The sequence below is a fragment of the Balaenoptera borealis genome (assembly GCF_965194805.1).
Source record: "Balaenoptera borealis genome assembly, chromosome: 1".
Lineage (NCBI taxonomy): Eukaryota > Metazoa > Chordata > Mammalia > Artiodactyla > Balaenopteridae > Balaenoptera > Balaenoptera borealis.
Genome location: NC_138860.1, coordinates 123,341,783 through 123,356,206, shown reverse-complemented (window position 1 = coordinate 123,356,206; position 14,424 = coordinate 123,341,783). Strand labels below are relative to the sequence as shown.

The 14,424-nt window shown below is 37.1% G+C and overlaps 1 long non-coding RNA gene across 1 annotated transcript in view; it reads left to right on the top strand.

The window, feature by feature from the left end:
* The window catches only part of LOC309611552, a 36,086-nt gene extending 22,239 nt beyond the window's left edge, over window positions 1-13,847 (top strand). The window contains exon 2 of the long non-coding RNA XR_014234589.1: window positions 6,539-13,847. This is a non-coding gene — a long non-coding RNA (uncharacterized lncRNA). The remainder of the gene's footprint in view (window positions 1-6,538) is intronic.
* The last annotated feature ends 577 nt before the right edge of the window (window positions 13,848-14,424 follow it).

Sequence of the window (14,424 nt, the reverse complement as noted above, 5' to 3'; positions counted from 1 at the left end):
AAAATATACCCAAAGTCATCTGGTTAATTGGAGGAGGTGGGGAGAGATGAGGTCGCTTCCATTAAGTTCTTTTGGAACAGTTGCAAGATCCACAAAATCTGTTTTTAGCTCCGTCATTCATCCTGTTGAATGTGTGATGTGTTTTCAATTTAATGATAATTGCCCTTTCCATCTCTTTGATAATTGCCCTCTCTATTATCATTTATGGAGATTCAAATTATAAATCAAGAGAAGACAGTCAGAAAAATATTATGATTGTCCCTTCTGAGGCCAGAGCAACTCAAGTAACACTGCCAAAGTCTGAGAGCTTAAGCTATTTTCATCTACATGTTTCTCAACATTTTAGTTTAGGGTCCAATGGTTTTCCTAAAGAGGGGACTGCACGACAATAACAGGACTGAATGGTAATAGATACAGAGACTGTAAGTTTAGCTTCAGTTTAACAGTTATAAATTTGTATTTGAAATCAGAAACTTGCTCTCCTATTTGGAAGCAAAGGTGAGGGGTCAGCCAGAAATGTTTGCTATTTGTCACCAGGTGTCCCCTTGAAGGATATTGCACAGCCCTGCCTCCCAGGAGCTAAACTCTCCCTCTACTCTTGGCCTGTTTGGGAAAAAAAAAAAAAAAAATTATTTTCACTGGATATGCACAATGATCCACACAATGAGATAAGTGCAAAGACATGAGTGAGCTTTTATCTAAGATGCCGGGAATCATCTCCCAAAACAAAAGCAGGAAAATAAAAAAACATACCAAGAAATGGCTCTTCGAGGTGGTAACTGTGGTGTGCTGGCGCCAGCTTGTACCTGGTCAGGAGATCTTATTATTAAATTTTCAGGAATTTGGCAAGCTGTTTCCCCAGAAAGCCACTATTAATAATTAATCGTATAAATTTTGAATTAAATACATTATATTAAAAACAAAGGTAATAAATGCACAGAACTCATCACTTCCTAATTATTGTAGTACATTGTATTATTTTTTTGTGTTCTTGAGGATATTTTGGTCTATTGTCTCTGAATGTGTAGAAATACCATATAATGGTGTGATATGGAGCATTCCTCCCCAACTCTGCTTCCATAACTTCCTATTAGTAGTTGGAAATCGGCAATGGTATTTATACCACTGACATCAGAAAATGCTGCAAATCATCAATTTTCCCCGGAGAGCTGGTTGATAAACATTTTGCCGCCCAGTCTGGACAGTGATATAGTTTTGAGAGAGGAAGAACCTTGGAACTGGGATGAGCTGGATTTCTTTTTGGCTCAGTCAACTAGTAGCTGTGATATTGGGCAGTTTACTCAAACGCTCTGTGCCTTAATTTATCTCTCTCCTGCTTAATACCTTTCAATATCTTCCCATGACTCTTAGGATAAAGTTCAAAATCTTTAAGGCCTTTTTTTTCTTATCTTTGCCCTGAATTTCTTTACTCCTGGAATCCTGTAAGTTCCTCCTGCTGAAGCGCCCTTGAATTTGGAGTGCCTTCCTTTTCCTTCTTTGTGCTGCTAACTCCTACCCCAGATTTAGGTCTCAGTTTAAATGTCCCTTTCTCAAGGTAGACTTCCCTGAGAGCAAGCCCCGTACCTCGCATAAAATAGGTTAGGACCCCTTGCTGTAGACTCCCACTGAATCCTGTAACTTTCCTTCCAATCACTTGTCAAAAGTGTAACAACATTATTTTGCATGTAGTCATTTGTTTAGTACCAAAACCCCCTTTCACCTGTATTTCGAGCATGTTGCTATCATTCTCAAGTTTGGCCCTATGCCTGTAGATGTCCTCTTTGCTAACCTAACCACTTAAATTTAATCTGTAGGGTTTCTGTTTTAATAAGAGCAACCCTCTTTTCAAAATCACTCATTCTACCTGAGAGGTGCTACAGGACAGTGTTTGTTTAAGGAAAGGGGCTCTGAGACTAAGCTCTCTAGATTTGAATCTTTACCACCTATGAGCTGTGTGGCCTTACCAACCTCTCTCTAATTCCATTCCTTAATTTATGAAGTAGGGTTAATAACAAAATCACAACCTAGGGGTTGTGAAAATGAAGTAAGTTACCCGCTACAAAATGCTTAGAACAGTGTTGATCACAAAGTCATCAGTATTTAACTGTTTGATATTATTCCTACTTGCTTTAACTCTAGCTACACTTCCCCTAATTATGTCACTTCCCTAGATGCCCACTTCTATGGAGACTCGCCTCCTCCCTTACCTTTGATGATTATAGACAATCCCACAGCTTTAATTATCTCATCCATTGGAAGGACACCCAAATCCCTAGCTCTAGTATCTCCCCTAATTTTTTTTTTTTTTTTTTTTTTTTTGGCTGTGTTGGGTCTTCGTTTCTGCGTGAGGGCTTTCTGTAATTGCAGCGAGCGGGGTTCACTCTTCATCGCGGTGCGCGGGCCTCTCACTATCGCGGCCTCTGTTGTTGCGGAGCACAGGCTCCAGACGCGCAGGCTCAGTAATTGTGGCTCACGGGCCTAGTTGCTCCGCTGCATGTGGGATCTTCCCAGACCAGGGCTCGAACCCGTGTCCCCTGCAGGGTTCGAGTTGGCAGGCAGATTCTCAACCACTGCGCCACCAGGGAAGCCCTCTCCCCTAATTTTTAATGTTACATTTCCAGCTACTTACTCTCATCTCCGTGAGACTTTTTGACACATCAAACACAATGTACCACACCCGAACTCATCATTACCCCATCAAACCCGTTCACTCCTTTGACATCTGTATTTCTGTTAATAGCATCCCAGTTTCTTCAGTGAGGCTCCAACTTTCTAATCCATTTATGTCTCTTCCCTCTCCTTTACTGCACATCTTAGTAGTTGCCAATTCCTACTGATTGTCTCTGAAATACCTCTTGCATCTTTTTCTTCCTTTTAATTCCCACTGCTCCCATCTAGTCTAGGTTCTCATTAATCTCTTTCTTGTCTGGACTGTAGTAATAGCCTACTATCCAATCTTCACAGCTTTAGACTCAGCCTAATATAACTAGAAGCATTTTTATAGAATTAGACATGTTCACAACACAGGTTTCTCTTCCTCCCTCTCTCTTTCTCTCAATTGTGTGATGTTGTATGTCTGTCTTCTGTCCATGAAAGTGGAGACCTTGACCAACTAGTTCACCTCTGAATCCTCAGTACCTAATAGTATGAAAAATGACTATTTACTATTAAATATAGTACTATTATTATTAAACATTATTATAGTATTAACATATTATATTATTAATATAGTATTATTAAAAGAGTACTATTAAATGTTAAATATTGCTAAAAGTATTTCTTGGATTAATTATTGAATAAATCCATTTTCTGTCCTTGCTCTGATCTATGGTACACACACTTCATCTACTTAAATTGGATTTCTGGTTAATTCACTCCTCTTCTCAAACATCATCTGCCCTTCCCCATTGATTGCCTCCTGACTAATGTCCCCATCCTGGAATATGCAGCTTCAATTAAGAGGCCAGACTTACCTCCATGAAAGCTCCATTCCACTCAGAATTCAAAGAGTTTCATTGTTGTCATTTTAATTAGGGAAATGACAATATTAGCTGTGATTTCAAAAGCTTCGTCAGCCTATATAATGCAGGACAGTAAACAGAATTGCTAATCTTTCCTTATCAATTACACTTGCTTCTAAAACAGAAGGCTCAGTTAGGAATTTACCATCAGAGTCCAGGCATGAGGACACCAATCAGGGGAAAGAGATGAATATCTTTAAATGACAAAAATATTAAGTCTGTGCAGTTTCCTCCAAACTTTTCAAAATAAAATTTTCTTTTCTAGATGTAAAAGACAATCTAAGACGATTCTGGAATTTTCCTCCATTTTACTTAAATTCATTCACTTCACCTTTTCTTTAGATGAGACGTCAGTGGATGCACTTTTTCTCTAAACTGTCTTCTTTTTATTCTTGAGCTTTTTTTTTTCATATTGAATTATCTTTTCTCAGTATATGGTCAGAATTTTACTTCGTTTGCTTCTTGAGGATTAAAATGTTGCTTTTATATTACTTGGAACTTAATTTTTCTTTAATCTTATAGGTTTTTACCCTAAACTACAGTTTAAATAATACTTTCTTAATTGATTTTTAAAAAGTCCTGACCTTTCATTTTTTAATACTGATACTGTTGTTCCCACCCTATCTAGTCAGGGCCAACAAGAGTCCTGCCTGGTGTCGCTCCTGCCAATAGACCAAGACTGAGTTCGGTCTGGAAGCAAAGAAAGCTTTATCTTTGATCAAAAAACGGAGAGGCGCGAACTTGCCGCTCTAGATACACAGTCTTTCTGACAGGGTGTGGGCGGGGCTGCTGTATAGGGGTCTGTCCTGGGGAGGGGGCGGAGCTCTGGCAGGACGGGCGGGGCAGGCGGAGCTGTGTTGCTCAGGCTCCAGACGGCGTGCCAGGCGCAGCGTCTCTGCGCACGGCCTGCCGCCGCCATCTTGAGTTACAGTGCTGTGCTTGGCGCTTCTGCGGGAGGCTCACCGAGCTGCACACTGCAATTCTGCTCTGGGAACTCTAATCCGACGTGTTAGGTGCAAGGCCTCTGTGCAAGGACCCCTACAGGCAAGTGAAACTAGACTAAGCCCAAAGAAGAGGTTAGACCTTATCAAGAAGATCCCATCATATTTTTCCCGGGGACCCCAGTGAGCTTTGCTGGTGACAGTACCACCACTGCATAAGGAATGAGTTACGCAAACATCTGACTTGTTTATTTAGATGCTATTATTTTGAACTTGGAAATTTTACCAGAGAAACTGACTTCAAAATTTGAAGATATTACTCTAAGAGTAACTCTCTTCAAAGAGGAGTGGAATTTTTATTCAACAGTAAGAAAAGTAGTATTCAAAGGTGACTATCAAGTCGCATTCTGATAAGGCATTCTCGAACTTTAGCAAAAATAACTTCTTTTGTACATTTGACTACACTTGGTTAATGCTGACCTCAATAGGTTTATTCACAAAGTTAATGTGTATGTTCTGTTTGTAAAAGACACATATAGGAACTCATTTGTATTTCTATACCATCTAAATTGTCATATTTGATGTTCATTGAAACTTTTACCATGTGCCTGAACTCTCAAGAAAATATTGAAAATTCCTCAAACCCTGCATTTTCAAATATAAATGTCTATCAGAAAAGTAGAGATCTGGCTATTAGTTCAATAGCTATGTTCATTACTACAAATATTAACAATTACTCAATTACCTTTGTCCTCTTAAGATGGTATAGTTTGATAGCCAATGTTAATTCATCCTACGAAAATGAGGTTTTTTTATTACAGATGAAAATATCCCTCTTTCACAACATTTCACAAAATCAAACGTCCACCATTTCTATGTTAATCTCACGTCTATTAGTTAACCAGGAATTTTAAAAATTGGCAAGACAAACCCTTAAGCATTACAAAGGTTAGATGGTCTGGATTCCTCCCATCACACATCTGATGCCTAGCTAAGTGTAGTATCGGGGGTAATAAAAAAAGTTGGGAGGCCCATTTATAGCTGGAGTTTGCAGAAGCTAAGAGAAATAGACAATAACTGCTGGGGAAAAAGATCCTATTACCAACTGAAAAAAAAAAAAAAGTTTCTTCCCTGTCTGCCATGGTAAGCAGGTGCTTATTTTGCTTTAGGAAATGTATAATGTTTCTTTTGAACCATTAATCATTGGCAACTGATACTAAAGTAAAACAGGTACACCTTTCCTTATGCTTTTGGAAAAGAATATTGACAACTGAAAAACAGGCAGTGGTTCTCCCAGACCATTAAAGCAAATAAAAATTTGTATAATCTGTGTATTTTAAATATATAGCCAGTTCAGATCTGAGGGATATAATTACCTCAAGAAAGAAGAAGAAAGAAAATCCTCTGAGCCATTTTATTTTTTACATTAAAAATGTTTCTTGAGTTCACAATAGTATTAACTTTACAAACTCCTCATATTCTGGTATATTTGTCGAAGAGGAAACCACGCACTATCCCTTCCCCTGGGAAAAGACTTGCTTTCTGATTTGCCATCACATCTGCGTTAAACAGAGAAACAGATGCTTAGCTTCTAAGGGTCAGAGTTTGGCCTTCTCCCTCCTATCACTAGAGCAGAAAGAAAGGGGGTTCCGAAGTGATGTGGCAGCTTTGCAATGGCTGGCCTGTACTTTTACATTTAAAGTAAGCAGGTGGTATCAATGGGCTGTCTAATGACTAACAAGATAAGAGTGCAATTGATCTTTTTATTAACCTGTTTCCCCAGGTGGGTGGCAGGCTGCTCCTCTCTCCTGGGTTCAGTTACACTGTTCAGTTCCAGGAATCATTTTAGACTCTTTAACTTTTTTGTCTAAACAGATATTTAAAGCACAGGGGCACAAACACTGATATTCCGTGTTATCTAAATTCTATCTTCTCTGAACCTCCAAACTGGTAAATGTCTTTATAATTTGAATCCGACTCAAAACAGTATTTAACACACGTGTGGATCCTCTTCAATCCTATTGATATTCTTTTCATGCTGAATTTGAACCATGAATTTGTTTGTCTTCCTTCTAGGTCACAGACCACTTACTCTAAACCTCACAACTAGTTCTGAAGAGTATGGAGCCTACATAGATTCATAAGGTAAATGATTAATTTCAAAATAAGACATAATGGATTTAATTATAGTGTGAATTCCAGCATTGTGTAAATGTGTTATCCTTTATTACTCTGTGGTGAGTTTCTAATTTATGATACTGTGTAATCTTTTAGTAGAGGGTAGACTCATAATCCTGGGGAGTGCTGAGGGAAGAATACAGTACACCTGTGAGTTCCCTCTCTTCAGAGGCAGGCTATTTGTTGTCTATTGCTTAAGGCTGGCTACCTACCTCAATTTCATACAACAGTATCCTTATGATTTTAGGAGACTCCTGCCCTGGAGTATGCCAGGACATCACAAATCACATAGTCAATTGGAGAGCAATTAGATCTGTCATTTTCATAAATGAAGCTTGAAATTATTAGGATGCATTCCTCTGTAGAAGTAGGAAGAGGTACAAAACATCCCATGAAGGCTATTTCTACCATAGGTGGTGTCAGATGAGGATGTGTGGGATAAAAGGATTTATAGAGGATGGCCTCATATTTCTATTTCTCTGAATCACAACCATCATTTGCTTTGCTGTTTGTTAAATAATTGTATATACCTAGAAGCTATCGATTCTATACTAAGGTAGACTCAAGAGGATCTTTGATATCATCTATAGCAGAATGACTAAAAACCTAGGCTTTAGATCCAACCTAAACTCAAATTGTGGTTCTGCCATTTATTAGCTATGACACTGTGGTCTTCAATTTTCTCATCTACAAAGTGGGAAAAATAATAGTATTCACTCCCAAGAGCTATGGCATAGTATAAACAAATGAGTTGATGTAAAGCACTTAAAATATTGCGTGACACCTACTAAACACTAGATTTACTGATTAACTAAAATGCTTTTATTCTACCTCCTCATTTTATTTGTTTCAGTTTCTCAATTTTCCTTTAGTCCAGAAACTCAGTGGTTATGGGAATTACTAAGGGAACCAAACTCCCAATTCCCTTTTAGCAGCCTTTCTCCTAAAGGAGATATATTATACCTTTCATGTAAATGCCAGGAAGGAGAATAATTGGCATCCCATTGCTCTTTGAATGGCTCCCCGGCCAGCCGTAGGTGGTGTGACGTGAAAGTGACCTGACAGCGGGGCGCCTGCCAGCTCAGCGCACCGTGTAGTGGGAGAATCAATTAGAAGGTTCATCGCCATTTCAGAAACATGCAAACATCAATTGGCATAGAGTTTCAGGAAGCAGAATAAAAAGGAACCTACAAAACAAAAAGCCTTTCAAGGGAATGGAGACACCATTCTTCCAAATCACTGATGATTATGATCACCATTAGAACTTAATGAGCCTACATATGGCTAATGACTTCATCTCTCCAGTAGATTTGCCAATAGTCCGTTTGCACTCGCATCCATCCTTCTCTTCTAAGAAGCATAACCATACTGCTTGTTGGTCAGAACAAGTCACTGGATTTCCCCCTCCTCCATTACCAAAAACAATTTCTCAAATCTACCATCCCCTTCTTTCCTTTCATGACCAAAAGTAACAGATTAGAGAAAAGAAAACACCACCAGTGCATGGTTTATAGAACCCTCAAAAACCTGGGTTCAATCCAAAAGTGGCCCTTAACTGCTGTCTGACCTAGTTTTCTCACCTCCAAAATGTAATTGATCACTATCCTATTTCCAAAGATAACTTTAAAGATAAAAATATATAGGGATATGGTTTATTTTACTTAATTTAGTTATTTGTTACTAATATTATCATTGATTATGGCTATATTTTTACTTTAATAACCCAAATGAAGAAAATGCTATTATAAGGTTAAAGCAAGTTATCTGCTGAACCATTTAGAGACTATTAATTTTAATAAGAAGACCTAAACTGAAGTTAGAATTTTTTTAAATTAACCACACTATTATAATATTTAGTCAACAGTGATACTTAGTGTTAAAATCATTTAAAGAGGCAAAATTTGGCAAAGTTGACATAATGATGTGTCTTCTAAAGAATAGGTATTAACAGTATGTTATTTATTGGAAGAGAAAATTTTTCATAAAAACAACAGATACTAGGGGGTGCCCTTCTAGTTGCTACATGGGATACTGCCCGATTCATGAATTGCCTAATAAAGCTAATTAGATCTTCAAATTTAAAAATAAATAAAATAGATACAAGTCCCCATAATGATTCTTACTCAAATTTCAGTGCATTTCTTTCATGTTCCTGTTTTCAAAATATATCTAGTAAATATAGTAGATCTTAATATAATCCTGAATAATATCACATAATTATAATATTGAAAGTAAGACAAGTAATAGTTGGAAGGGATAATATTAGCTATTAAGACAATTGCTTCAGTGTAATAGTTTAGAAATTTTAAATTGTTTTATGTTAAAATATTCCAGTATAATTTTTCTGGGGTCTCTATGCTATAAATAAACTTTGATTGCTATGGTAATGTAAGAAACATGAATGGATAATGTCTGTTCTCTGTAACCAGCATTTCAGGAAAGTATCATTGTTAAAAATACATTGCTGGTATCCCATTTTTGAGTTCTAGCCCCAAATCTGCATCTGAATGTTCTGAGTGAGGTTGATCAATTAACATGTATCTGAGTAAAATTTTGATATATAATTTGAAGAAATAAATAAAGAAGACTCAAAAATAAAGGCTGATTTTTAGGAACAACTTTCAAGTAACAAAAATGTTTAGCAAATCTTAACATGCAACAAATCTACATTCTGCTGTCAGTTTTTTCATACACCTATCTGCCTACTCTACCCCACTGATCCCATCATTTCAAGAATGAAAAATTAGTTTAAAATGGAACCTTTTCACATTCACTGGAAACTTTAAAATCACAGAAAAATATACACTAAATTTACTTTTTAGTCTCACCAGCTAGATGTTTGGAGAACTTTAAAAAAAAAAATCATTTAACTAATTTTATTGGAGGTCTATAATATGTCCAAAACTGTTCACAACAAAGTATAAAGAGAGTGTAAAGTATGGCTCCTACTCTCTGAAGTTTATTTATAGAGTTAAAATCAACACATACAAAATAAATATTAACATCAGAAAAAAAATACATGCATGTACTCATCTCAGTATTATAAATTATGAATTTTGTAGAAGATATGATGGAAGAGGTGGGATCCAAGATAGGGTTTTAATAATGAATAGAGCTTGGATATGCAGTGCTTCTCTGGGCTAAATAACCAGTGGTCCTATATTTATATTATCTAGGGTCTATGTAATAAGCTGTTTGACCACTGAAAGCAAAGCAAAGGAGGAGTTTATGGGATTGGTTAACTCACCATGAAAGCTGGGTAACTGCCAGCAAACAAGTCTTTCACTCTTCTATGCCCAGTGAAAGTGCAAATAGACCTACCACAAAAATCCCAAGCTTAGCTGGAATATGAGGATCTCCCCTCAGATTGCAGCAGTGAAGATTCCAGGATGGATGGAAAGAATTCATCTCCCTCAGGAAGAACTACAGCTACTCTAGCTAAGTTCAAGCCTTTAAGACCCAAATGTTGGTCATGGGTATAAAGCTTACTGAGTGATCCCATCTATCTGAAATAGAAATCCAGAGTCTCTGAGGTTCATCAACTGCTTTCTTTGGGTTTCTGACCAGCCCCAACATGAAAGAGAAAGCTAGTATCATTGACCTGGACAGAGAAAGATTTGAGAATGTAAAAGATGAGTCTATTTCATATCTAGTTCTATAAACTAACCATTTGCTAAGCAAAAAATGAGATCATTCTCATATTAATAATCCAAAGCTTGACTCACACAAAGAAAACTAAAATTAGATATTGTTCTTGGAACTCTAAGTTGCATTGTGCTGGGAAAGTAAACCATGAGTAAGCTGAAGACAATGCTAATCATAGCTGCCATTTATTCAATTTGTTGTATGCCTGGCACTTTATGCTTTAATTTACATATATTTCATTTAATCCTCACAAAATTTTTATTAGGAAAATGTATTGTCCCCAGTTTAAAGTCAAAGAAATAAGGCTCAAGGCTTCCCTGGTGGTGCAGTGGTTAAGAATCTGCCTGCCTATGCAGGGACATGGGTTCCATCCCTGGTCCGGGAAGATCCCACATGCCGCAGAGTAACTAAGCCCACGTGCCACAACTACTGAGCCTGTGCTCTAGAGCCCGCAAGCCACAACTACTGAGCCTGCGTGCCACAACTACTGAAGCCCACGTGCGTGGAGCCCATGCTCCGCAACAAAAGAAGCCACCGCAAGGGGAAGCCCGTGCACCGCAACGAAGAGTAGCCCCCTGCTCACTGCAACTAGAGAAAGCCCGCGTGCAGCAATGAAGACCCAATGCAGCCAAAAATAAATAAATAAATTTTTTTAAAAAGGAAATAAGGCTCAAAATTTTAATTTGATCAAATTTAACAAGTAACAAGTGACAGGGCCAGGACTTGAACTTATGACTTTCTAAAGCCAAAGGCCATGCTCTTTCCATTAGGTACATCACCTTTCAGACAGTGCTGCCTCCCTGACTAATGATGGTTTTCTTATATACTCAGGTATACCAGGAAGATGACCGAGTTGACAGTTTTATTGCATGTATGTACATTAACATCAGCCAATACTTATTATTTAGTCCCATGAAGTCAATGAGTGTTTTGTAAGCAGATGGGCTACAGATTAAGAAAAATCAATGAATATTTCCCTAAGCAAGAGAATTATGAAGAGTAAAAGCATTATATGTGCTTTTTCTTGGAAGTAAAGGAAAAGTGTAGTGTTAATAAAACAGACCCAATGCTAATGACTTAGAGCCCCGCCTCACAAAGTAGAAATCAATCTGACTCTAAGGTTCATTTTACTCATTCCATAAACTTATTTCCCAACAGAGTTTCTTAATTTTGACGTCAAAAATACAGAATTTTGTCATTGCTCTTACTTTCAGATTCAAGGCCAGTTTACTTCCTAATCTCTTCTCATTTATTATTCACTTTCATATAAGGCTCACTTTGCCTTGTTTTCACGTTCATCATGTTCTTACACACTCTAAGAGACTGTTCTCACTGTCTGGAAGACCTTCCATTCATCTTACCTTTTCTTCCTCATGTCAATCAAATCTTCACTGTTTTCAGCTTCTAGGATCTGTAGTTCTGATTTTGCCCAAAGCTTTTCCAATTAACTAGGTATAAAACATCTTTCTGTGTGAATCATCATTCCTCTATAGCCAAAGGCATTACCAGTGGTAAAATGTATTCTTCTGTATATAATAATAGTAATTTTAACTGTTAGATTATACTTTTCATTGATCTATTTTTTTCTGGTTAAAGTAGAAATGCTATGGTAGAAAATTTATAAATATCAAAACATGCAAAGAAGAAAAAAAAAGTAATTGTTTATGCCAACACCCTGAGAAAAGCATTGTTAACATTTTGTTATATTTCTTTCTATTCTTTTTTTAAACATATTTAGTTGTGTTATAACTTAAACTCTCCCTGCCTTACTATATTTTTATCCTGCTTTGTTTCTCCTGAAACCAGACCCACTAAGAGTTGGATTCACCCAATTCCCTGGATTCATAGGAGTCAACTAGCCAGTAGGAAGGTTGACCATTAAGAGGTCTGGTGAAGCATTGACTCATCAAAGTTTAGAAGTATTCCTATTTCTGGGCTTGTTTGCAAAGATAAAACTCCAAAATGGTCTGATGTGCAACTCCTGGGTAATTGTTCTCTTGGCTTCCATCTTGTGTTAATTTCCTGTTAATTAAAACCACTCTTTCATTTCATAGAAGCTAGAAAAATACATTAATATTAGATTATGTAAGACATGGCATTATAAAATAATACATCTGTCTTCTTGATTTCTAAATTAAATTATAGATTTTAAAAACTATTTGTGTTCACATGATATTATAAATGCCCTCTGTGGGTTTTCTCCCCTTTGTAAGGGCCCATCTTAACTGTATGGAAGGTGGAGTTTTCTTGTTCAGCTTGCCCTTTTTTAGATATCGACCCTTTTTATCCCCCCAGCTTATTTTATCCCCACCAGTTTTTATCTGGTAAACATACATTGTCTGAAACCTTAACTTTCTCCATATGAATTACCTGCCCAATTCTGGGGTCAAGTTTTTATCATTTAGTCCATTAGGAAGGATTTGCTCTTAGATAATTTCTATACATCTCATTTCTTTCACCTATTAAGAATAATGTTTGATTATTTCCTCCAGGTTTAGACACTTATCCAGTTTAAATTTGTTTGCTAACCAAACTTTTAAAGACACTAACCAACTGTTCCCCCCAAAACTGTAAAACGTGATCTCACAGGAGGAACAGCTTCACAGTCTTGCTGAACACCCTTCTCACAGTTTCCCTGATACAAAATGCATCCCCAGCACTGAGCACATAGCATACCATCATTAGCTATTTGTAAATGAATCAATAATATCTTTTAAGACATCAAAACCTATTCCCCAAGCAAACAGGACTACTGACTTTTGAGGGCTAAAGGTTTTCATAGCTTGGATGAGATGCAAAAACATTTTCTTCCACAAAAAATATATTTCCTCAAATGCTATCTATGAACCTCTTGCCTATGAGAATAGCATGTCTCAAACTTATTTTTTGTTCATACCACTTAAAAGAGACTATCCAAGGTAACCCCTGAGTCTACAACTATTGGAAAACTGCTAAGTATGTTCATGCATCTGTAGTGTAGATTTTACAGATAAAGGTAAAGGAGATGAAATATCAGCACCATTGAGGATGAGCCTGAGAACTGAACAGCTGTGAGTGTTGAGGTTCCCCAGGCAATGAGGGTTCAAGAGGACAATTGTGAGGTGTCAGGACAATCAAGACACCGCAATATTTTAAACTGCAGACACTCTGCATCAGGGCAGATACTGCCAGCTAGAGGTCTGTGTTTTATTGAAGTCTAAACTAATTCCCCTTGTTTTATGCTACTGAATGGTTCATTTGCTTTGGGAGCCTCGGGGGATAAAAGAGAGGGAAACAAATTAAGTCGAAACTGTGAAGACTTGTTAAAACTACACAAGGTGTGTGTAGCTCTCTTATTGTTATGTGATATGTGTTGGGAGAAAAAAAATCTCTGGGAATTCCACCCTGACTGACTTCATAACAACTCACAGGTGATTAAGTCAACCTTTGAAACATGTAATGAAAACACAGAGAAAACCAAACTTAATATTCAATAAAATAAACTAATCATTGTTTCATTTTCTAAAAAAATGTGTTGGCACCAGGATGAGACGTAGATGAAAAAAATTCCAAGAAAAACAAAGACATCTATCTCTAAATCAGTAAGTTTACTGATTAATGAAGAGCCAGACTTTGCCGTTAAGGACTTGATGTGAAGTGATTGTGAGCATGTCCCTCCATAACAGCTTCCACTTGAGAGTTCCAAGGAGAGACTCATATATGTGCCTAGAGAAAGAAGGAAATAGAAACATTTATGACTTTTGCACCACCCAGCATATACAAAAACACACCCTCATCTAATCCCTGACTATAAAATTTTATTTATGTAGTTGTAAATTGGGAAATCTCAGGCATAAAACTCGATATCTAATAAATATACAGTGGTGTTGTCGACTGGTGACTATAGCAGGCTTGCTTATTTTTGCTTTTTCTGGCAGTGAATGATATGGGATCATAGGGAATCCATATCTCTAAAGCCAAAGAATAGCTCCTAGTCATTTGTGTCATCATTAGCAATATTGTGATATCCCTTAAGGACAAAACACATAAATGTTCTCCTGTCACTTACAATTGTGTCAAGGAGAAAACCGAAATGAACTTGCAAAGTCATGCACCAGCTCAATTTTGGAAGGGAAAAAAAATCTTCCTTTGAAGGAAAT